Here is a 24,221-nt window from a genome sequence, read left to right as displayed (position 1 = left end):
AGAGACACACGCATACAAACACACACACACACACACACACACAATTTACAGTGCCCACCCCCCTCCTCATAAGTGGCGCCTCCCTGCAGACCTATCAATTTGAGATAAACTTCAAAGTTCACGCAGGTCTATTACCCATACATCCATCTCCCATGTTGGCTGAAGCTTCCAGGCTCCCGGCGAAGAGGTATTAGGGCCAAGCGAGTGGCAGGTAGAGTAAAGGCAGCCATATTTGTTTTTGTTTATCAGGGTGGGGGTGAATTTAGGGAGAGATTAAGGAAGTAGATTTATCTTGCTCTTGCAGGTCTGAATTTGGGGGTTTCGGGGGACGGGTAATCCTGACGAGTCTGACTCTAGGCGCCAAACGCTTAATTGGATTTTTCGCCACCATGGAAAATCCAATCAGGGTCACCTCCTCTTGGTTGCACCAAACCACGTTTTCAACCAAGCTGAGATGTTTTCTATTTTATTCAAATATTAAAACTGGTAATATTCAAGTCTCAACCAATGACTAAAATCTGAAAAGAGCAAGATTAGTTACAGAGACCAGCATGAAGCATGTACTTGTTTTAGACACTTTCTCCTTCTGAAAGAATAGTCTCTTTATTATCACCATGTTGTATTTAGACCTGTCAGGAATTTCCTTCATGAAAACAATGAAGGGACACATTTGGAATTATATAGTAAAAAAAGACAACAAATGTAGCTACTTAGATAGATTGTATACTTGCATAGATTTAATGTCTTCAATATTAAATTTACAATGTAAAAACTCATAAAAAGAAAGAAAACACATTGAATGAGAAGATGTGCATCCAAACTTTTGACTGGTACTGTATTTTGTCTCGGAAATAACTATAATAAGCAATAAATCAATAAATAAGCAAATCATTGCCACTGATCCAGTAACAACATTTCATATATCAATGGACATGAAAAGCCCAACTACCCATCACAGACATCCACATGCAAAGGTCTATAATTCAGAATCTAGAATCTGGAACTAATATTAAACGATGCAAATGAGCTTGTGGTATATTAGGGTATATGTATATAAATGTGAATGATAAGGATTACACATCATTAAAAAATGCTTAAAAAGAAATGTTTAAGAAATACAATCAGTTTAATTAGTTTTTTCCCTCTGATATCTCTGATTTGTTATGCATATCATCTCTTTACCAATATCCAGTACTGGATCAGTGCCATCTCATTCGTCTAATTCTCATTCGTTAAACAGACACGCAAGACCAATGCATAGGCTAGACTACTTAACTGCTGAACAGATTAATTCAGGTCCTGCCTGTGTAGTAAGTGGCAGATTGGGTTTCGACATAACAAAACTGCCCATCTCTGGTTTCACTGAGAGGGGTGTGCAAGGCCACATCCTTTTCACAGGCAGGATAATAGCAAATTGGATCTACGCAGGGATCTCTCTTCTCTTGGACCCACATAGGGAATGCCCTGAGAGACTGTGACTCAACAAAGGAAATACTACAGGGATAGCCGTGGGATTCTTATCAAGCTCTTCTGCTTTTATGCTCAAAACAGAAGGTTAAAATATATATTATTAATGTGATTTGCAGGGTGTTATCTTCACAGTGGTGGAACTCATTTACCAAACATTCTTTGTTAAAATCAGCTTACAGGGTTTTCACGAAGATTCTGACATTTACTAATGTTTTTTTCTTATTAGAGATTTGTTCAGTTCATAAACACAAACACAAACACACATCACATCTTGACTTTATATTAGCGCTGTCTCAAGAGCAAATTTAAGAATAAAATATGAAGATACAGGTGAAAAAGACCCAATATTCACATAGCCATGTAAACCCATGTTGGAAATAACTGGTAGCTAATCTCAGCATGGTTACAGAAAGTGTATTTTGAAGCTGTGCTCAAAAGTGCTGCTGTGGTTCCATCAGGCTTCCAGCAGATAACGAGAGGAAAGTGTTTGGCTTTAAGAAGTGATGTGATTTGTCAGCAGAGTAGGGAGGATCATGACAGTAATCTCTCTTGGTGGAGACTGCGCCTTTATCCCAAACAGCCCAACTACTGGCTTCAGAATTGGCAATACATTCTTCTACAAGACTCTCAATGCTTAGCCACAGCATCTCATCAAAAGGTGGAACACCATAGTGTCAAATTTAAAACAAACTAAAAAATACATTTACATTTTTCTTAAATTTCCCCAAATGTTTTTACCTGGACGATTTTTTTCCCCTTTACACTTCCTCAACATTCCACTTAATTTATTGAAATAAATTCTGGCTTCCACAATATTAAGATTAATTAAGATTGAATTGAAAGAATTTGTTTTTCATTTTCTGGCTGTGCCTTCATGTTGACAGTGATTCATTGTAAGTTTAACTGGTTTTCAAATGTGACTTGGTGAGATGGCTTTATTTACACTGCTTAAATGTATCCCAGATCATCTTTGCAGTAGTTTGAGTGATCAAACTCCTCCATGTCCAGCAGAAACACCAGTACTAATTGGTAGGCAATAAGTGAATTTGCATATTGCTTCTGACAAAGCAGTCATATTTTAGGCTGTCTTAAACTACTTAAATACTAAGCATAAATGAAAGTGGTTTAAACCATATTAAGATACAATCCACTAGTCACTATTCACAGTGAGTGATCAGGTGACCAGGAGTGAAAGGGGTCAAAATAACCAGGTGAAAACAGGGCAAATTGTGATTTTCTGGCAATTACCACACCAACCAAAATCCAGCTATCAGCTGCTGAGTTGAATCAGGTGTATTTGAGTAAGAAAACTGTTCATGTTCTCCAACATCCTCTCCTCTCCCTAGGCTCACTCTGACAATACTGGTGAGCGATGTCACTTTGAGTTACTCAGAACTCCTTCCTGCCAACTCTCCTGTCAAAAGGTGTAGGGATGTCATGGCCGAAAGCACGAGTATGAGAGTCTGTGCAGCAACAAATTTGGCGATGTCTGCATTTCACCTAGAGAGGCTCTGTCGAAAAGAATTGCTGTTGCTTGCTGATCTAAAACCAGTTTGGCCTGCATGGTTTGATATTCAGAGCAGGGTGTGTGGACTTAAGTCTACAGTGGATCAATAACAGCAGGATGCTTATTTTACGTTCTCTCTGAAAAATATGTGCTCCTCACAGTAGCCTAGCTCAAAGGGAGTTTTGTTTTTAAAGCCATAGTAAACAGAGCAAAGAGAAAGCCTCCTGAGACCCAGCAGACCTTGAACAGGTCTTCAATACCTCAAATGCCTTAAACTGGACTGTTTTAACCACCTGCCAAACTCTCTACCCTATAGCGCAACCATTTAACAACACAGGTTAAAAATAATTCGTATAAGCCTTTTGAGATAGCCCTGAAATGACAAAATAAGAGTAATTAGAGTTGAGTTGCTTCCTGTAGTGATTAGCTCTCTCCTTGCCATAATTGCACATGTTGATTTTAGAGTAATTCCTACCTCCGGCTACTGTCAAAGAGAGTTGAATCAATTCCCCGTTTCCCTATTTTGACCATTACAGTAATTCATAACCTGCCTCCTTCATTGACAGCAAATTAAAACGAAGCTGATGAAGCTATTTACACTTGACAAACATTAACAAACAATTAGCACAGAAAAATACGAGTGAAGTTCAGACAGTTACACAGACCTCCTTACAGAAGCACAGACATTCTTGTGCACTGGCTGAGTGTCACAAACCCAATCAATGAGAGTACTGCCTGACACATACATAATCAAACAATCGTGTGTCTGTTGTCCTCTTTAGATATCCAGAGTTCAAATTTAATTTGATCTAGAAGACATGATTACACACCATGTCAATGTCAACCTTTGTCTGAATTGACTTTTAGAAATGAGCTACATCAAAAACACAATACTGACACAAAGAAACTAAATACAGCCCTGGGGTATTTTTACATTCAGCTTCTAATAGCAATTCTGCTACTACTGGGACTTATCTGGCTTCTGCTGGTGCTTCTCCTGATTCTGCTGGCACTGATCTTACTTCAACAAACAAATATCCCTTCTACAAGCTCTTCCTTCTAGCATTACCATAGCTTCTATTAGAACTTCTGTCTCTACAAGTATTTTGGCTTCTAATAGTATTTCTTCAGTTTTCTAGTATTTCTGCTTCTATAAGCACTTCTCCTGCTTCTGTCATCACTACTACGTCTACTGGTACTTATCATTCTTCGACTTTCCCTTCTGCTTCTACTGGTACAGCTCCTGATTCTACGAGTACTTTTCCTGCTTCGGTTAATCATATCTGCCTCTACACATAGCTCTCCTTCTATTCCCACTATTCCTGATCTATATACTTCTCCAGCTTCAATTACTCCTTATTCTACTTCTACTATCACTTAACCTGCTTCTACTATCATTTCCCATGCTTCTACTAATTCTTCTATCAATTCATATGCTTCTACTATCACCTCTCCTGCTTTTACTCTAACTTCTCATGCTCCTACTATCACGTTTCCAGCTTCTATTATCATTTCTCATGCTTCTTCAATCATTTCTCCAGCTTCTATTATCATTTCTCATGCTTCTTTGATCATTTCTCCAGCTTCTATTATCACTTCTCCTGTTTCTATCACTTCTCATGCTCCTATTATCACTTTTCCAGCTTCTATTATCATCTCTTCTGCTTTTACTATCACTTCTCCTGCTTTTCTTCTTCTTCTTCTTCTTCTTTTTCTTCTATCATGCCTCCTGCCTCTACTTCACTTGTCATTTAAGGACTGAAAGTTTGCATGAAGGAGTACTTGGTATTTTACTAGTCTTATAGAATAGTGTAATAAAACATGGATGAAAAAAATGCACTCAAGATCAGCACTCTTAGACATAAAATCCTTTTAACGATTTCCTGCACTGAGGCGACACAGATGTAGATATAATCTGCAACAGGAGTGCTATCGGCAACTGGTCTTTAAAACATTAAGAGAGAGACAGGGGGAAAGAGAGCAAGGGTGAGAAAGAGAGAAAGGGAGGCGTCTACAATGCGGTTTGCACTTGAAGAGACCACAGTCAATTCAGTGGCAAAAGAGCCTAAGGCTGCCAAATGACTGTGAATGAGGAGGGATGGAAGCCAGCCTCAAATGGCTCTTTTGTTCTCCTTTTGATTAAAAGCTTCATTTTCATGTATTCCATTTGAAGCAGATGAAAACATTGTGGGCTGCATTTTTGTAGCATGTTTTCTATTTGCTTTTGATTTCTGGTTGTTTTGTTTTTAGGTCAGCGAGGGAAATAAATTACGTCCTATTTTTTTTTTTTCACTCTTCTGGTGTTCTGGTTTGTTTCAGACCACAAATTGGTAAATAATAGGATTGTAATAAGAGAGCTTCTTGTTGTCTACTGCTGCTGCTGCAAGAGGGAGAGAGAAACAATTTCTTGTAGCATATTGTATACTGTGCTTTGTATTCCTGGTAGACTAATTTATGTATTGTTGTTATATGGAGAAATATTCAAGGAGTCTTCACTGTTGTCGTTGTAGGTTTACTTGAACATGAGTTAAACATACCAGCTGTCCTGTGTGTGATACATTGTGTATGATGTGTATTTTATGATGAATGGACCAATATAAATGGGCAGATATTACATAAAAATTACATTTGGTCACATTACTAGATACATTAATACAGATTATGGTCCAGCAGTGATGTTGTTGAGATATATTATTGTTGATGGCTGTCTGTTTTTGCTCCAGTTTTTTTGTTCCAGTTACCACAGCTACCTCCCGTATCTAGGCAGGTGAAGCTGATCCAGCATCAGTGAAAATGGCAGCTTCTGCCGAGAGCGTAAACATGGGTCTGAGCACATGGTGCCAAAAAAGCTGAATTTGTCATAGCTGACAGACTGAATTAGGCTCCCAGCTTACACCAGTAAGCTGTATTGTCCTGAAACACACCCGGATTGGGCTGTTTGAATGCCTCCTTCCACATGGCCTCCTCCCTCTCCTCTGATTGGCTGCTGACGCACACAGGAACAGGATTTTTTTTTGCCAGAATTAATGTTATGATTCTAATGGGTTTTTGACCTCAATCTTCTCTAATCATTTCCAAGCAGGGCGAAAGATTATGGGGGTATAGATTATGCTTTTAAACAACACGCAGCTGGGTCAGCTCAGCAGGATGAAAACACAAGAAGCAGCATTGTTTCCCATCACCAGCTAAGAGGCATATTTCTGTAACGAGTTCAGTAAACTGCTTCACTTCTCTCAACAGCTCTCCACAGTATGATAAGATCATTCTGAACCAATAACTCAACTTTCATAAATACCTCATGCAGGTAGCCTCTTTCCCAACTAGGTCTGGGATCATGTTAGTGTGAATGTGTGTTTGATCCAATATAATATAAAAACCACATGACTTTATTGGGACCGTCTGGAGTGTGTTAGAGCAGAAAGAAGAAGGAGTGAAGAAAAGCCAATTGATTGCAGTGAAACAGTGAAAGGAACTGAGATTCAAACTGTCATTCACAGAGGATTAAAGCCCCCTCGCTGTCTCAAACCTGCCCCAGTCTCTCTCACACACACACATTCACATGGAGCACATGTATGACAGAACATTGCTGCTCTATAGAGACACAGTCAATAGATTTTGGACCATTTCGATTAGTCCACTCATCATGATTATATATAAAGGAAAGCTGACATTTGTCTAAAGCTTGTGACTGCCCCCAATATACACAATACACACACACACTTCCATGCAAAAAAGATGCATATCACCCCACAAGATTCCCTGAATCACCCCATGCCACCTCATACCATCTGTAATCTGCGATGCTCCCTGTTGCTTCAATCTGTTCAACAGCCAAACCTACGAAATACACTTTATTACTAGCATCTAATCACATGTCTTTTAATCTAACTAATATCAACATGACGGATAAATCTTAAATAATAATTAAATAATTAACTCTTGACAATTAAAAGCCATTCAGGGTGACTCTACCTCATAAAGCTGACTGAGAAGATGCCAGGATGTGCGAAGCTGTCATCTAAGCAAGAAGACATGCTACTTTTAAGAATCTAAAATATAAAACATATTCTGTTTTTTTTGTTTGTTTACTAAACAATTATATGTTTTTTTCTCAAAATTTGGATGACTTTAGTATTAATCTACAATGCAGAACAATTTACAATTTTAAAAAAACTGAAAAAGTAAGGTTTTGAAACACATAAACATTTAAAGTAAAAAATGGTTTGTTACTGAGTATTCGGGTATTCGGATATTCGTTCATTGAGTAGGTATTCGGTTTTTAATTTTGGTATTCGGATATTCGTTTTTTTCTCCTTTCCAGAGTTCCACCTCACTCTAACCACTTCTGTTCTCGCGGGTCCCGTCAGAATATCTTGCGCGCGGGACAGAACTGAACTGTTATTGGCTGGAGCGGGAGTTTAACCCAGATGATGCGGGAGCAAATTAATAAATAGTTAAGAAAACTGTAATAATTGTAAAAAAAAAAAACCTAAAGAAAACTCTCAACGCGCAGGATGGACCGACACACACACGCACACACCGATGGTGTTTGGACTGGGGTAAGGAACGGGACCACACTATTCAGCACTGCTGTTTTAATAAATATATAAGTAAATTTGAAGCATTAAATGTAGTTTATTTAATTTATATTAGGAACGTGGGGCGGGAGCGGCAGAAATGTGTATGTGGCGGGCGGGCGCGGGATTAGAAGCAATTTTTTTGCGGAGCGGTAACGAGACAGAAACGCGGGAGCGTGGAAGAGTGGGTTTAAAAATCAGTCTCTCGCAGACCTCTATTATACATGATAAAAAAAAATGCAGGCTCTTCAAAACTGATTTATATAATAAAACGTAAGGGGTAATGTGGCAACAGTAGGGGCTAAATCGGTTACAAAAGCCTGGCCTACAAAAATGATGTCTGAACGAATTTCCTCTTATCTAATATAATTTAAAATGGTTTAAAAATATAAAATAATTTCTAAGCAAACGAAATATTTAATATTGAGCTTATAGCCCAAGTGCAAAAATACAAAACCAGTAATACGGCTATGCCCTGCACAATCCTTAAACCGAAATAGACCAAGTACAATAACGTCATTAACAATGACTTTCCTCTACTCTAATATAATTTAACATGGTTTAAAAATATAAAATAATTTCTAAACAAACGAAATATTTAATATTGAGCTTATAGCCCAAAGTGCAAAAATACAAAATTTTTGCCCTATACAAGATTATGCCCTGCACAATCCTTTAACCGAAATAGACCAAGTACAGTTTACAATGACTGTCCTCTAATATAATTAACAATGTTTAAGAATATAAAATACTTCCTGAACAAACGTTTTTTTTGTTTGTTTTTTTAAGCAAATAGCCTAAGTGTGAAAACACAAACAGCAATTTACTGGGCTGGCTTGCGCAGCGGAGAAACCGTGCAGCAGCAGCCTCCTAGCCTGCTTACGCAGCGGATAAGCCGCGGTGTGGGGCAGCAGAAATTCCGGGATGAAAACACAAAGAAATCTGGGCTAAAAACACAGAAAAAATATGGGGTGAAAACACAAAAATCCGGGATAAAAACACCAAAAATCCGGGGTGAATATGTCTCGTCGGTCAGAGCAAATTGAACATTTTTCAGTGGATTAAAGGGGCCGTGATTTGCTTTTTTTTTTTTTTTTACCTCTTTTTTTAAAAACGAATATTCGAATATTCGCTTCGAATCAGTGCCGAATATCCGGAGCTCAAAAAACGGTATCCGGGCCAGCCCTATTACTGACCTATATTTAGAAGAAAATCCATTTTTTATTACCACAAACTCAAATCTCATTTAATACAGTGGCATAATTGGAAACAATTATAATTATAAATAATAATAAAAATCACTCAGCACTGCAACTCTATTACTTTGTTTTTAGCTGTTTTTTTCTGCATGTTTGATGCTCTGATGCTCTAATACGTGTTGAGTTACATTTTTCTTACAACAGCTGTTCACACTATTCACTACACTATTCACCATGAACCGATGCTAAAAGCCCTAAGGAGCAGTCTCACTGGTCCTAAATCAGGCCCTGACAACATTACACTCAGTAAGTGTCCTTAAACACAAACTGACCCAGAAGCAGCAGGGCCTATTTGAAGCTGCTTTGTGAATATAGCCTAACGTATATAATAGCCTGCTAAGCAGCTCTGTGCAGCGTGTGACAGGGCTGAAGTGTGTTCCAGAGCTGCTGTGTGGAGGAGCAGCCCTGCAGGTACTGCTGTGGTCTCTAAGCAGTGAGAATTGAGAAGCTTTAGCTTCCATTTCTTCTTTTTTGGCAGAGCTGCAGTTTAAATCTCCTGCTTGAAGAGTGGGATAAGATGTGCGGCTGTATTTTCCGTGCAATTAGACAACATAAGTGGGCTGGTCCTCTACGGCAGCAGAAGGATTTTGTGTGTGTTTGTTTTTGTATATTTGCAGGACAAATATTTCCTGATTTAGCTGGGACACCAAAGAAGAACACCAGTATCCTACACTTTCAGGCACAAATATAAAGTTTTAGATTGGTAAAGGGTTTGTTACTGTATAACCTATGCATTTATGCCCCCATATATACATATATACATATTAAATACATATTGCACATACACTGTATGGATGGAGGTACTGGTACACTAGCTCATTCATTTTCTTGAAGGAATTTAAAAGAGTTTATCCTACTTTTTTTTTAAGTAACTGTCACTTCTATCCAGGGAAGGCTTTCTACAACATTCTGAAGCACTGCTGTGAGGATTTGATTGCATTCAGCGACAAGAGTGATAATGAGGTCAGGCTGTTGGATGATCACCACCCCACCTCACACTCCACTCCCAAACTCACTCTATTGACAGAGTGTGTATTTATATGGCCCTGTGTCCTATAGAAGGTATAAAAACAAATGTGTGTATGTGTGTGTGAAGAGAAAGGGGGTTTACTTAAACTTAAGAAAATGTAAAATGTGAGGAGGTACGAATGGCAGGATAGGTCTATCTCTCTCTCTCTTTTTCTCTCACTCTCCTTCTCTCTGTCTCTCAAGTCTTTGAAATTGTAAGGCGGCGTGCTGTGCACACATATAACACCCACGCTACACGAAGAACAAACATTTTCTTCTGATCTTTTTCTCTGCATGTTTTTATCTTTAGCTTCAGACTAGCTTCTTTCCCGCTCATTCAATCCCTGTCACTTTTCCTCTCGGCTCTCGGCTCCTCCATCCTAACCCCCTCTTCCTCTCTCCCTCCTTTCACTGTTGTGAAGGCAGTAAAAAAGCACCTTCGCCTCTCTGACCTCTGCCACTGGTCATCTTTTTTCCAACATCTGTCACCCAGAGGTTGTCTAGAGTGCAGTCGGGCAGCATGGGAAGGCTGAGAGAAAAAAATACCACAGCTCCTTTTGTAATGCGTCTCGGTCCCTGCTGCCCCCTCCTTTATTACCCCCCTCTTCACAAAAAGAGAAGTGAGAACAACGGCCCCCATCAGAAAAGAGAGAAAACAGAACTGCTTTGTCCTCGTCCCCCCCACCCTCCTTTACCCTTTCCAGCTTCACTGTGAGGTAGATGATCCCTATGCTTTTTTTCCACTACTGCCTCCCAAGCTATACCAAAGGAGCCACAGATTTAAGTGTTTAACATCTGTTTGGTAAACAGCAGTAGAGCCGAGGATTTTTAAATAAATTTCAGATTTATTTAAACTGTAGTTGGTATTTGGTATTAAAAATAAGGCACAAGGGTGTATGCAGTAGTGTGTACTGCAACAGTGTGTACTGTTTTACACTAATGTGTACATTTTAGGCTCTACATAGGCAGGCAATGTGTCTTAATTTACCAGCAAATAATATTCAGTCATTAAGCTATACTTACTACACTGCAAAGTTCTAAATTAAGGGGTGAAATTGGCCTCCCTGTTTTGCAAATGCTACTTTTACCTGAGAGCAAATAGTCACTCCCTAAAGAAAAGTTCACGTTACACAAACAGTAAAAATATAATGACATTGGTACTGAAATTATTTCAGTATATTTTTAAAACATTATAAGAAATGTTATATAGTATATTATCCTGTCTCTAATCCACACCACTTACCAACCCATGTCCTGCAAACCCTACACCCATAACTGTAAGCTAAAAAGCAACTAGCATTAAAAAAAAAACAACCTTGAAACCCTTCACCTAACAGATGCACATTCAACTTAAGCCGAGAAGTAAAACCATGCCACTTTCACCACCACGCATACACTCATATCTGTACCAAAAGCCTCTTCTGTTTCTGTGTGTGGGTGGCAATAACCACCAGAGGCGCACACAAACCTTCTGCCCAGTTGTTTAATTGTGGGCCAAAGTGTCTTCAGCACTGACGGGCTAACATGCAGCAACTCATGAAAGATGTATCCCCTCAGGGCTCATTCTATAAAGTGAGATGTGCAGTTTAATGATGTTTGGGTGGGCGCTTTGGTCTGGTACAAGCCCCCCAACATCAGAGAGAATTAACCTGTCATAGCACAACATGGGGGGAGAGTGAGTGCTCAGAGTGTCTTGTACAATTAGCATCACAAGTCATTTCAAGAGAAGAGTTCTCTCTCCTGGGCCAGCCTAACAGAAGAACAGAGCAACTCTCTGTTTGTTCTACAGAGAGATATAATGGTATAAACAAAAGCCTTCGTGACGGCTTCTTACCAAGACACAGGATGCAAATCTTTGCAGTTCCCAAGTTCTGATCGAATGGAAACACTTTGTTTGTTTGTAAGCAGAGGATTTTATTTAGATTTAAATTTGATTCCACCATGTGTTTGCCATCTTCTGATGGAAAATGGAAAAACATCAGCCATGCAGACTCAAATGCTATGTTCACAAGACAGGTAAAGTTTTATTAATGTGATCTATATCAGACATCTATATCAGTTCATATTTCCGTACTGACACACACCTGCATCCATGTGTCTCATCTTTGTTAGCAGGACAGGACCTATGAAGGAGTCAAAGTGATTAACTCTAAATCACTAAAAATATGTTCAAGCTTGCTCTAAGAAGGGCCCCTCACTCAGACACGGTCACTTCTTTGTTTTTTAAGCTATTTATTTTCCTTTATCACTGCAGCCACCTCCTCCTGACACTGGAAGTGTGAGGACAAGCATTTGCTATAGCAAACTTGCACTCTGGACTTCATGTTGCTGCTACCGGTCAACTCTCCCTATTTATTTGTATTTTTTGGGGTATTTATCTTGTCCTTTATTTGATCATTGTATTTCTAGGATCAACACAAAGCTGTTGTGATTTATATGGGAAGGAATGGTGATACTGGAATCATACTGTTTTGAAAGATATTCAGATGACTAGCAACAATATCCACAATAACACTCCCTGTATTATTGTGCTTTTACAACAGCTCTGAAGGTACAACACTATAGGGTGTATGGATAAAAGTATTGGGACACTCATTGTATCATTGTATTAAGATGTTAGGTCATTCATTCTCATTGCCATATGTGTATAAAATCAAGCACCTATCCATGCAGTCAGCCACAAAATCTTTTTCTCAATTTAGCAAAGCCAATTAACATATCCGCGTACTAGTACTCCCCCTCCCTCTATGACTTGCAACGCTCCTGACACTAGAAGCGTGAGGACAAACACTTAATTGCCTCCTCTGATACTTGTGAAATCAGCCACTGCCTGCTTTCCAACTGCCACCAAAGCTGCTTCACCAGGTAGTGAACATGCTCAGAGGAAAGCACCAGATCCCCAGATCCGATTCAATAGTCAACAGATGCCTGTGCCGACCAATATCACAATGTGAGCGATGAGGAGAAAGAGTGCCATCTACTCACCCAGAGATCATGACACTTTGTACTTTATTTCTACATTTAATACAAAAAGTTTATGCATGAGTATCAGCACAAAAATTCAATAGCACTCTGAAGATCTGACGATCATCTATCCCATTCTGCTATGTTCTCCTTGCGTCTGTGTTTTTCTGATCCATCAGTTTTCATCCATCCTTGTTAATTTATTACAGTAGTAGGATGTAAACAACAGCAGAGGCAGATGTTGGGTCGATCCCCATTCCACTCCATATCCACCCGAGTGTGAAAGTCTAATTAAGCCAACCTGCCCGACACCACTCATGTTCATCGACAGATGTGCCAGTCCAACATACGTGTGTGTGTGTGTATGTCCGTGTGTGTGTGCACCGTGTGCAGAAACTAGAACATATGTACGTGAGAGGTCAGGTGTTCGTGAGTGTAAAAGAAATACGTAGGCCTATATGCTTTGAGCAGGCTGTGCAGACATATTGCCATTATCATCACGCCTGGCTTTCCAATCTCCTCTTTGAACTGAAACCACTCCATATGCTCATGGATTTCAACTGTGGCTCTAACCATATTTTGATGTTCTCTCTGCTGTCACACAGCTGGTTCAGCTAAGAAGCTCATTAATAATCCTTTGGGTTAAAGTGCACTCTTAAAAGGCTGTAAATTGTTATTTAAGCAATGCCATAGAACAACCTTTAAATAGTTTTTCGCACTATTACAAACATGGCTATTCATGGAAGTGGTTATTCTATGGCATCCTTCAAAGAACCGTCAGAAGTAACTTTTACTGTTAGAGCAGTGAGAACACTAAATATCATAGACCCCATTTACTCCTGATGACTGCATGTGACTAATATGTGGATTGTATCCTGATAATAAGAAAAATAAATGATTGCTGTGTGGCATGGAAAATTAAAATTAGCACTTTATGTTATTGTACAATACTATATATGAACATTAGTAATCTTGATTACCTTGCTATTGTCTACTATGTTTTATTTACACATGTAAATCACAATTATTTCCGAGACAGCTAATGTCACCCAATAAAACAGGCCTAATAGTAGGTCTATCTTTACTCCTGTCCTCAAAATATACATATAGTCCAGACACATTACCAGATGTAAATTGGGTCAAAGTCAAGGACAGTCCAAGGCTGGGACATCTTAAATTATATGTAGCCTATTATGTATTAAAAGATGCTATACAAAGTCAAACAATGTTCTGAAGGGAAAAAAAACAAATACTGTAAATATAAATAGTTGTAACATTTGTTGAGGGCTTTTTCTATGGGGAGTGTGGTAAAACACTCTTAAAAAGCATCCTTGACCCCACACTTTTTCATTATTTCCACTGCCATATAAGCAGTTCCCACTAAAGCACCTGTTCTGAGCTTGACCCTTATACCCAAATAGAACTGAAATAATAAACATGGATCTATAGGGTGGAGCCATAAGTATGCAGATTGCGTTCTAGCGTTCAGAATGAATTGCTAGTTCTCCCCAAAGCATCCCCAACTATTATGTGATAGAAAACAGACACAGGTACCGAACCAGGACATGGACTGTAACTGTACCATGCTGTGCCACACCACAGTGGAAAGGGCTATAAAAAAGTGAAAACAGATTGTGTTTTGAAGCAATCTCCTCTCTGTTATCAGGGTACTGCAGGTGGCCTAATAGTAGGTCTATCTTTACTCCTGTCCTCAAAATACACAAAGCAAGTCATGCTCAGCAATTCTCAGGAGAGGCTTTAAACCAAATTTGTGACAAAACTAGAGCAGTTGTGAAACAAAGCCATGAGAAGAAGTCTCTGGTGCATTTCCACCACCTCTTCCTTCCATCCTGGCCCCAGAGACAATGTGACACTTACAAAAGGGCGCTTAATATGAGCATGATGCAATATGTTCCTCAGAGGTCTTTCATAATGATATCACTCAAACCAACAGTTTCAGAGTTTCTGTATGAGCCGCATTGTCCTCTATTCAAGCGCAGACAGTCGAGGGCCAGTGACGATCAGACGACACAAGGCTCTGATGATTCTCTTTGCTCTGCAGCAGAATAGCAAGCATGCCTCTTCGACCCACATTGTGGCATAAGTGGCATTCATATCCAGCTGCCACAGCAGGTCTTCCTCCTACAGCACGGTTCTTTCCCATGGGCTCCGAGCCATTCTCAGGCTAGATCTGTGAGTGAGATCTATAAGCCTTTGGCCACTGTGACGCCTGAACTATCAGCATCTCTGAATCATGAAGTACACGTGACTTGCCTGTCTGTAAAGCACAAATACACACACACACACGCGATATCTGACAAACATGTAGGTCAGTGTCTTTTAAGAGCATCTCAATCCCTTTGCTTATTCAGCCCATCTGCCAGGCTGGTGGTTTACAACACTGGCTAGACAGGGTCTTTAAGGTCAAGAACAATCATGCGGCAAACACTGGCAAACGCCGGACCATTTCGGACCAACCCTTAAAAATCTCCAACAGTGCCAAATGAGCATATTGAAAATATGTTCCAAATTCCCTTCTTTTTTTTTACAACACTGCAGTTGACTACAGCTGCCAACGCTACACATCCTCCTCTTGCCTTTTTGGCAGTTGCTGCTAAGAGCCACTATTGTCTCAAGTGCTTAAGAGGCAACTGTTGAAAGCACAGGCTCTCCACTAAGAGACAGCAGACAATAGCATGGCGCTCGTCATTTGCATTGTATTAATTGGGTGATTTGACCCAGTAATGGAATGCAGCGGGTGAGTGTTCGGCGTGTGTTTGGGTGTGGAGAGTGTGTGTGGGAGGGTCACCCTGTGAATGAAGCACTGAATCAAGAAGACAGATAGGGGGAGGGTGGGAATGTATTTTTGCAGAGCTGCGATTGTTTGGGTGAAGAATTAATGTCTGGAGCAAAATACCAGGGCTTTGACGAGAGCCATTATTGTAAACAGTTGAGGGGCCAATGAAGCATAAAGAATAAAGATGCTTTATAATAAAAACAGCCTAGTTTACTCTTTTGTATAAATACATTTAGAAATATAAACAGTCTGCAATGAAATTTTTTTTTAAAAACTTCAAAAGGAAAAAACTTTCTTTAAGAACTTTCAGAATTAAATTATGTAAAATGTAAATGCATTCCTACTAGAATAAATAATCCAATGTCAATTGGGGATATTTCTATTAGACCACCAAATTTTGACAACAATATAGGGGCAACTGACATTATTTTCTTCTTAACAAAAACCCCTACAGGAGAAGGAAAAACCTCATATATATTTTTTTGTAATTTGGAGCATTTCATTTAGCCCATTAATTTCAAAATTTGGCCACAATGTGACAAAAAAGGAAAATGACAAAGCACAATTTCATTCACCTGTATATAACTAAAAGTGTTACCATTATCAGGAAATTAGACATCCTGCAAAAGTGAACAGTAATAAGACATTAAAAGTGGCTATACTGTCACTGCTGCACTGCTGACATTTCCATTACCATGAGTGAAAGTATTCTGTGATAGGAAAGGATATGCAGCAAACTGAAATGTGGCATAATTACACTGACAATGACATGTATTAAATGGGGGACAGTCAACCGTTTGCCGTGAAATGGCAGGGTATGTAAAATCACCCACTACCAGCTGGAATATCACACTATTGTGGGGGCTAATGGGCCACTGCAAACGTCCCCAGAACTGAATGAATCCCTGCAATGTTCACTTTCAGCTGTATCTAAATGAATACTGTGGGTCTTAATTCTACCTGGTGCATTTTCATTCAGAGTTCTAGGTGCACAGTATAAACCACTATATTTTGCCAGCAGGCAAAAAAACATTGGACAGATGCTGAATTTTAATTGACAATGAAACTTGTCCACATTGTATGACGTTGAATTTTTCAATGTAAACCAATCACATATCCACCAAAACACAAGACTGTGTTGACAATCTCAAGCTCCATCACTACACAAATGTTGAAGTTTGATTATTATTACCATGATCAACATCTTTTTAAAGTCTACCAACATAAGAACATTATCATAGTTAGGTGATAACAAATTAACATTATACAATTTAGCAGATATTTGGTTTTGGTGTCCATACCCCAGTTGGCATTTTTTACATCAGTATAATATGAGAGTGTGACATCTGTCGTGTAGGATTTTGGTTACTTAATATCACATCCTAAACCCAATGAAGCATCAACACCATATGCTGTCCATATTCAAAACAACACTAACATAGGCAATGGACTTTGTTTTAACATTGAATTTTGTTTAATAATCGTTACAATCTACACTGAACTAAATAAAAACGTCTACCAATGTTGGTGTCCAGCGGGGTGTAGGCTAATACTTAACACTGTCCACTGTCGTACACTATAGACATTAGTTACTGTAAATATTCAATGTAACGTTACACTGTAGTTAACGTTTTAATGTTACATCACTTCAGCCTATAGCTAAAGTAATCTAACACGATAGGCAATTTGCTCGTGCACCTTCCCGCGCGCACTCGTGCACCTGTTTCCATCACGTGCGCTCTTGTCAAACATCAGCGTTGACGTGCGCGCGCGTTACGGCAAGTAGCCAGAAGTGAAGTGCTGGACGACATAACAACTTGCGCACTGGTCCTGACACACACACGTACACGCACACACTCACCGTATCATATTCATCCTGACAGCACTGACACTGACAAGGCAGGTCAGGACTGTAAACATCCAGAGAGAACAACTATACGACACACACTCACACACGTTACACACACACACGTTACACACACACACATACGTTACACATACATACACACACACCTGAGGGTGACAGAGCGCAAAAAAGTAACAGTAACTAACACTACACACACGCTACACAACAACACCATCCCATCATCCCGTCATCCTATCCTGTGGGAGAATCCCGCGCCCCTGGACCGCAGAGTCTCGTGCCTGTGTTTTCACACCTTCACTTTCTGCTCCCTCTCACACACACACACTCACACATCCCCACTTCAGCCGCTTTAGTGGAAAATAACACCCATGGCACTTACCGAGCACACACAGCAAGACGCTCCCTCTCTGCTGCTCTCGCGCTTCTCTCTCAGCCTCCCGCTTAACTCTCCCTCTCTCTCTCCCTCTCTCTCCCAGTGAGAGCGCCTCCGCGCATGCGTACTGCAGCCCGGCTTTGCAGCGTCTCTCCTCCGCGGGCAGGACAGGGTCCCGCGCTCACCACCAAACTCTCACAGGACGCAGCTGCGCCGAGGCTGTACAGATCCCTTACACACACACACACACACACACAGATAAATGATACTGCACACGTTGATATAAATAATATAAACTACACCTACAAACACACACACTCTCATAATCACCATAGATGTTCACTCAGCAGTGTGGATGCTAATGTCCACACGCACACACACAATCACAGGAACTCCAGTGTACATTCCTATTTCTCTGCCTGCACATTTTCAGTACCTTTTCTTTTCCTGCATTACCTAACAGCAACTTTAATGGGCAGTTAATGAACTGAGTAGTTGTATTAAGTGAAAATGAAGCTGGGAAAACATTCAACATGCAGGGCGGGGTGTAACTTCAATGTGTAATTTTCTCCATTTAGCATAGTGAAGAAAAATGTGTTTTCATCTATTTCCCCAATTTTCTAGTTTTTAATGTTTGCCCCTAACAATCAGAATTTCAGTAAGAATTTCAGTAACAGTTTAAACACAATGATTGTATTATATATATGTATGTATGTATGTATGTATATATATATATATATATATATATATATATATATATATATATATATATATATATATATATATATATATATATGTATGTATGTATGTATGTATATATATATATATATATATATATATATATATATATATATATATATATATATATATATACAGTGCCCTCCATAATTATTGGCACCCCTGGTTAAGATGTGTTCTTTAGCTTCTCATAAATTGAGTTTTGTTCAAAATAATATAGGACCACGATGGGAAAAAAAAGTCCAACCTTTAACTCAAGTAAATTTTAAGGGGGAAATAAAATCCCTGACTAAGAAATAATTATTCTTCATAAAATCACCTGTTCCACAATTATTGGCACCCCTAACAATTCTTAGGAAATAAATTTAATAAAAGTATTTCTGTCACTTCTACAGTAGTTTACGAAGTTGATCAGAGTATGTAGGAACATTTAATTAGTAATTCACAACTTCCTGTTTCCCTGGGGTATAAATATGACGTGACACAGAGGCCATTTATCTTCAACATGGGAAAGACAAAGGAACATACCATTCAAGTGAGGCAGATGTGTGTTGACCTTCACAAGTCAGGCAATGGCTACAAGAAAATCGCTACTCGCCTACACCTGTCCATATCTACTGTCAGAGGAATTATTAAGAAGTTTAAAACAACTGGAACAGTGGTAAACAAGCCTGGACGAGGACGCAAGTTTATTTTGCCACCACGCACAGTGAGGAGGATGATAAGAGAAATAAAAAGTTCTCCAAAGCTCACTGTTACAGAATTGCAACAAATGGTAGCTTCTTGGGGTCACAAAGTCTCCAAAACAACCATCAGGCGCTATCTACATGCCAACAAGCTGTTTGGGAGGCATGCACGGAAGAAACCATTTCTCACTCACAATCATAAACGCAAACGTTTGGAGTTTGCTAAGCGGTACTGGGACTTCAACTGGGACCGTGTGCTTTGGTCAGATGAAACAAAGATAGAGCTTTTTGGCAACAAATGCTCTAAGTGGGTCTGGCGTAACACAAGAGCTGAGTATGCAGAAAAGCACCTCATGCCCACTGTGAAATACGGCGGGGGATCAGTGATGCTGTGGGCCTGTTTCTCTTCTAAAGGCCCTGGGAACCTTGTTAGGGTGCATGGCATCATGAATGCTCTAAAATACCAGGACATTTTAAAACAAAATCTGGTGGCTTCTGCCCGAAAGCTGAAGATGGGTCGTCACTGGGTCTTTCAGCAAGATAATGACCCTAATCATGTGACCAAATCTACACAGAAATGGTTCACCGCACACAGAATCAAGCTCCTCCCATGGCCATCTCAGTCCCCAGACCTCAACCCCATTGAAAACCTGTGGGGTGAGCTGAAGAGGAGAGTGCAGAGGAGAGGACCCAGGTCGTTGGATGATTTAGAGAGAATGTGCAAAGAGGAATGGTCAAAGATCCCTCTTTCTGTATTCTCCCATCTTGTGAAACATTACAGGAGAAGATTAGGTGCTGTTTTGTTGGCAAAAGGGGGTTGTACAAAGTATTAACATCAGGGGTGCTAATAATTGTGGCACACATGATTTGATGTTAAATAATTATTTCTTAATGTGGGATTTTTTTCCTACTGAATAAATTCACTTGAGTTAAAGGTTGTATTTTACTCTTTTTTTCCATCGTGGTCCTATATTATTTTGAACAAAACTCAATTTATGAGAAGCTAAAGAACACATCTTAACCAGGGGTGCCAATAATTATGGAGGGCACTGTATATATATATATATATATATATATATATATATATATATATATATATATATATATATATATATATATATATTTATTTATTTATTTATATCTAAACTAGCTGGCTCTTTAACCCTATAAGGTGTTTTAGCTATATAATTAGCTAGCTAGCTAGGTTAGAAAATGTAGAAAGCAGCTTGCTAATAACTAACTACCAAGCATAATTATAGTTATTTAGTTACCTTAAATGTACCTCATTAAAATGTAGCTAGCAGCTAGCTAATAATTAACTAACTACCAAGCATAATTATAGTTATTTAGTTACCTTAAATGTACCTCATTAACATTAGCATACTTTTATTTACTTAGTTAACTTAATTTTACCTTATTAAATGTAGCTAGCAGTTAGCTAATAATGAACTAACTACCAAACATAATTTTACTTACTTATTTAGCTTACATTTACCTCATGAAATGTGGCTAGCAGCTAGCTAATAACTAACTACCAAGCTTAAATTTAAGTTAACTCATTAAATGTATCTAGCAGCTAGCTAATAACTAACTACCAAGCTTAAATTTATTTCATTAAATGTAGCTAGCAGCTAGCTAATAACTACCAAGCTTAAATTTATTTCATTAAATGTAGCTAGCAGCTAGCTAATAACTAACTACCAAGCTTAAATTTAAGTTACCTCATTAAATGTAGCCAACAGCTAGCTAATAACTAACTACCAAGCTTAAATTTAAGTTACCTCATTAAATGTATCTAGCAGCTAGCTAATAACTAACTACCAAGCTTAAATTTATTTCATTAAATGTTGCTAGCAGCTAGCTGATAATTAACTAACTAACAAGCTTAATAATTCCTACTCAGTTAAGGTTAGCTTAAATTTACCTCATTAAATGTAGCTAGCAGCTAGCTAATAACTAACTAACTAACTACCAAGCATAGTTTTACTTACTTAGCTTGAATTTACCTCATTAAATGTAGCTAGCAGCTAGCTAATAATTAACTTACTATCAAGCATTATTTTACTTACTTAGTTAGCTTACATTTACCTCATTAAGTGTAGGTAGCCGCTAGCTAACTAGCTACATTTTCTGAGATAAATTTAAGCTAACTGTCTAGCTAGGTTAGTTAGCGAGCGTAGCTTATGTTCATTAACAAATTAGCTTATCTCATTAGCTAAGGTACTGAGTTACAACAACCAAATCAAGCACACATACTAATTATTTTTTTAACTACATTCAGTAACTTAGTTAATTACATCTGTTGAATTATATTTATATTTTTAAAGACAATATGATTTTATTAACCTACCTCAGAAGTGGTCAGCTGCCAGAACCTTTTACAAACTCATCTTGCTGTGTTTGTGTGCTTTAGCTTAGAGCAACATCAGAGGTGGAATAACACCCCTCAAAGTTATTAGTGTTTCTTATTTAAAAAACGGTTCTAGATAAACCATCTTTCTTAAGATTTTTTTTAAATAAATAAAACAGCAGGTTATGGGCTCTTGAGTAATTAGAATATTAGAAAGATTCATAGACATTTCTGAAGCAGAATTTTAGAATATTTTCATATTTTATCCAACAGCTGTTTGTGTAAAAAAGACCATAAGTTAGAATTGTGTACAGACATATTAACACTGTACAATGTGTATCTGTGTATCATGGGTCTATAAAGTGGATATTTTAGATGATTTGCTTTTACAATATACAGTTTTGTTTTTCTTGTTGTTTTTAAAATGAAAAGCATATTGTTCAGGGGGATTGGCCAAATGCCATAAATATTGCAATGCACTTTATTGAGCTGGAGGACATTTGTTCCACATAAAACACTAAGTACACACACTCTGTTCCTGTATTTCCTGTGCCTAGGCCAGAGGTGAAACAACCTTCTAAAAATTCAGCATATACAGTTTCTCAAATGCAGGTTTAATGAGTGTAGTAAGCTACTCATTCATATTAATGGCCGATAGAAGTATTCAATATTTCAGCAGTTTTACTGTGTTTAGGGGTGTTGCTGTAAATCACATGATTTCGTTTCTTACAGTGCCTCCAGAAAGCATTCACCACCTTGAATTTTGTCCTGCAATTTTACACTAGAGGGAATATTTCAGGTTTGCATGTCTTGAATCTACACAATCAAAAATGGCCATCATAAGAAGTGGGGTAAAAAAAGCCAATACAGTTTAGTAGTAACTAGCTGAAACTACCCTTCTTTGAAGAGGACATTTTTATTGTCCCACAATTACAGTATATTTCAGACTTTCCTTTCACTTTACACTGGCATCAGTACATTGCACTGCTGTGGTATTAAAGTTAGCTATGTTTAGTGTGATGATGAATCGACATCTTCAGGTCACTCTTCAGAACTTTTACCAACACATGGTTAAGGAGACATTTTCCAAAATGTGAATGCATGCCAAGAGACCAAAAAAATTCTCAGTTTATTTGGGCCCACAGACAATTGTGAACAGAGCTTCCCTGGTGTGAACCCTGGACAGAACTGCTTGAGGTCCAGACTGTTTTGTTTTTGTTGTTGTTGTTGAATCTATAGGTCTGATGATGCATATCAACTAGAAAGAAATCTGAGAAATACTGATGGAACTTGTGGAAATTTGCTGAACCTGACGCTTTGATACCTGATACCTATTCTAAATAATGCTGTGGTGTTCAGTGTTTAACAATAAATACTATTTGTTAATAAATATTTGTGCAAATGAAGTTTGTATTTTGACATTATCCAAACCATAATCCAATTTTTCTGTTTGGACACCTGTGGGTAAGCGTAAGGGTAGACCAGATAAGGTTGTTGTCTGTGTTTGATTGTCAAGTTGAACTACTAGTATTATCAACCTGCCAGCATGACCCCACACTGGTCAACCAACATGATCAGAATCAAATGCGACATGCTGGTCAAGAGTTGGTTGATAAATTGATTTCACCTGGATCAAAGGCTTTTTAACCAGCTTATACAATGCAAATAAAACAGCTACCAGCAAAACTGGTCTTAATCTACATGTTTTGGCAGGGTAGACTGAACTAAATTATGGCAATTTTTATGAAATTAGTATAATGTGAACTCAACATGAATACCACAGAGGTTTAAAAACCTGCTTAAAGAAACTCTTAAAGAGTCTTGTTCTATAGAGAGGTATAGAGATGTAGCAATCAGGATTTAAACTTCAGTCAGAACAGCATTAAATCTATAGTTTAAAAAAGAGTTTGGCACAGCTGCAGCTTTCCTAGATAGCTTTAGAAGAGTCTGTTTACAAAAGGTCAGCAATAAGGAAGACATTAATCAGAGAAACAAGCAAGAAGCCTGAGAGACCTTTACAAATCTATAACACAGAACAACCATAGGTTCTGACACTTCATAAAGCTAAAAGAAATACATGGAAATAAAGGCACGTTGATAACTCTTTAGTTATGCAAAAAGCTATGTTTGGCAATACAAACTACACACTTCAACACTCTAAAACACATTACCATGGTAAAAAACTGAGGTTAAGATTAGGTTTATGCACTTATTATGGAATAGGTTACGATTTTTTTGTAGTTTTGCTTGGTTACAGTAATAACTGGTGAAAGTCAAATATGTGGTGAGTTGCCTGTAGTCATTTCTTCATTGCTAAAGGTTGAGTTTTCTGTGTTTTTTAAGAATCTCTGTCTTTTTTGGGGTCAATGTCTAAATGACTAAATTTGAATCGTTTTTCCAACAAAATTTTTAAACCATTGTAATACAATAGAAACTTCAAAATTAGGTTTAAAGAAAAAATAATTCAGGAGGCCAGCACTTTCTAGAGGCACTACATGCACATACCTAGCTCTGAGTCTTTCGATGGCTTCTTACGAAGGTTCTAACTCTAAGTTATTTTCAACTAGTTTTGATGATGAATTCGTTTGTTCTAACTGATGTTCAGATTTGAAAGACCTTATCTAA

The 24,221-nt window shown here is 38.4% G+C and overlaps 1 protein-coding gene across 23 annotated transcripts in view; it reads right to left on the bottom strand.

The window, feature by feature from the left end:
• Positions 1–18,008, bottom strand: part of LOC103024007 (neuronal cell adhesion molecule) — a 124,375-nt gene extending 106,367 nt beyond the window's left edge. For 5 of the 23 annotated variants that reach the window (XM_049474509.1, XM_022672335.2, XM_049474516.1 and 2 more), the window contains exon 1: positions 17,829–18,005. The gene's annotated coding sequence lies outside the window, so the exon portion shown is untranslated. Of the gene's footprint in view, positions 1–17,828 lie in introns of all 23 variants that reach the window. The other 18 variants (XM_049474505.1, XM_049474503.1, XM_049474508.1 and 15 more) reach the window with 8 other exon arrangements.
• Positions 18,009–24,221: the final 6,213 nt, after the last annotated feature.

The sequence above is a fragment of the Astyanax mexicanus genome, chromosome 2 (genome assembly GCF_023375975.1).
Source record: "Astyanax mexicanus isolate ESR-SI-001 chromosome 2, AstMex3_surface, whole genome shotgun sequence".
NCBI classification, from domain to species: Eukaryota; Metazoa; Chordata; class Actinopteri; order Characiformes; family Acestrorhamphidae; genus Astyanax; species Astyanax mexicanus.
This window is presented reverse-complemented; position numbering and strand designations above follow the sequence as displayed.